Source organism: Palaemon carinicauda, chromosome 10 (assembly GCF_036898095.1).
Source record: "Palaemon carinicauda isolate YSFRI2023 chromosome 10, ASM3689809v2, whole genome shotgun sequence".
In the NCBI taxonomy this organism is placed as follows: domain Eukaryota; kingdom Metazoa; phylum Arthropoda; class Malacostraca; order Decapoda; family Palaemonidae; genus Palaemon; species Palaemon carinicauda.
Genome location: NC_090734.1, coordinates 99,638,357 through 99,640,856, shown reverse-complemented (window position 1 = coordinate 99,640,856; position 2,500 = coordinate 99,638,357). Strand labels below are relative to the sequence as shown.

Sequence of the window (2,500 nt, the reverse complement as noted above, 5' to 3'; positions counted from 1 at the left end):
ATGCAGCCAGTCTACCTGATTGGGGAATTAATTAACGTTAATGATAATTTCGGATAGAGGTGCTGGAAGTGATTATTGTAATGGGATTCGGGATTTTTTTTCTCTATTTAGATTTACAAATAAGATGATTTCTTTGATCAATTAGAGCTTCAGAATTTGAGTGGATATAATTTCATGATGATTACTCTTGGTGAATTTGGATAGAAGTGCTGGGGATGATTATTACAATGGGATTTTAGAGATATTTTCTTTTTTCTTTGCAAATAAGATGCTTTTTTTGATTTGATGGGTTACATTTTAATGATGATTGTTCGCGATTTATACATAGGGCAACAATGGGCATACTTGAAAACCTTATCCCATGGATATGATGGTAATGTTGTTCAACTGAAGGTAGAAGAACAATTAGGTTGATTATGTGGTCAATCATTTTGAGCCACAAGGACGACTTTATGATTGACAGAATCTACGTCAATTTGAACAAAGGAAAGTAATTATTGACAAAACATCCAATTAAAAATTGATTAAAACAGAGCATAGTTTCAATTATTAGATGGAGATATTTTTTTTTTTGTACGATAAATATTTCAACTTCTCAACATAATATTTATGTTCTCACATTTGCATAATGCCATCAAAAAAGACAAAAAAATAAGTAGGCGAAGGAAGAGAAACGATGAATTAAAAACTAAAAAAGTTTGCTGGTGTGGACTTTCATACAAAGACTATAATCAGACCCAAATCGAAGGAAATATCTGAGGCCTTTGTTCTGCGGTGATGATAATGATTAAAAAGACACTTTGCCTCAATGCACTATTAAGGATATTTACATCATTGTCATACGTCATTACATTTTGCATTATATATATAAAAATAAGTAGAATTAAAAACATGCTGCATTTTTGGAATAGTATTATCAAGGTCTATATATACCAGGTCAGCCAACGCGCAGCTTAAGCTGTGAATCACCCATACTGTGATGTCAAGCTTCCACGTCTCACACACGTGGGTTAACAAAAAAGGACCGTTGCCTTAGTTAGCTACCTATCGAGGTAACGTAAACAATAGGAGACGCTGTGTCCATTATCATTTTATTCATTCATTCATTCTGTCACTAATAATGCCAAGTAACTGCACAGTATTCGGCTGTTCTAATAGACATGATAAAACTAAAAGCTCAAACATAAAATACCATCTCTTTCCAAAAGAAAAACCATACATAGACCAGTGGATACATGCATGTTGCCGTGCAGACAGAATTAACGTTGTGAATGGTACTGTTTGCTCGATTTATTTTAAACCAGAAAGAGAAGTTTTTGTTTTCTCAGATGTTCCACATTTAATTAAATTAGTTAGAAATAATTTTATTGACTCCGGTTTTTTCCTCAAGACTGGAGAGTGTATTTCAGATGACGGCATACGGGAAATGCTTAATAAAACCAAAGAAGAATATAGGCTTGCATATAAGATTAATGGAATGCATTCAACTGTAACAGGTCAACAAAGACAGCACGTTAAATTAGCAGTTCAATTACTCTCTAGGTCATGTGCCAACTCATTAAAATATTTATGGGAAAAGGGACTGTTGGAGTGTCAAAACTGGAATCAAACATCTGATTTTATTCTTTTATTAAATGATTGGTTCGACATAATGAATTCTTCCTCCATGTATGGAAAGTTTGGTAAAAGCAATGTTTTTGGTATTGATGTAGAAAAACAAACCGGTACACTGCTCAAGGTAATCGAGGTAATGAATACTATGAGAGTTAAAAATCCTAAAACAAAAAGTCTTTTAAAGTTTCAGAAAGGAATAATTTTATCATGTAAATCTACCATTGCTTTGTTTGATATGTTAAAAGGCTCTTATAGTATTGACTACCTACTTACACAAAGACTAAATCAAGATTGCCTTGAACATTTCTTTGGGTGTATAAGGCAAATGGATGGGCACTATGATCATCCTCATGCTGTGAACTTTAAATTTCGGATAAAAAAATGTTACTAGGAAAGGAAATTGAAATATTAAGTGAAAAGTGTAATATCACCACTGTTGAAAAATCTCATGAATCAGCCAAAGACGATGAATCTATCACGAAAAAAAGGGACTTAGCGTTAGAAATATGCCTAACAACGCAGATATTCAGAAATTTAGATTTTTATTTAGAGAAAGATGCTTTAGACGAGGAAGAAGACCCTTTGAGAGCAAATAAAGAAATATATTAGGGGAGTAATTGAGGAAGAAGCTCTTAAATATATTGGTGGATATATTGTAAAGAAATTTTGTGTAAAATATCCTGAGTTAGGAAATAAGACTGAAGAAGTGCTAAGGAATGATACTTGGATAGCATGTGTTAATCGGGGGCAATTACATCCACCTTCTAGTCAGTTTTTTCACAGTTGTTAATGATGCGGGAGATTTTTAATGCTGTATACGGGGAAGCTCTCATGGAAGGAAATTTTTTTTTTTAAAAAGCTTTATTTATAATTAAAACAGTCTGGT

General features: G+C 32.8%; 1 pseudogene; it reads right to left on the bottom strand.

Moving 5' to 3' along the window:
• The window catches only part of LOC137648445 (uncharacterized), a 24,207-nt pseudogene that overhangs the window by 4,447 nt on the left and 17,260 nt on the right, over positions 1-2,500 (bottom strand).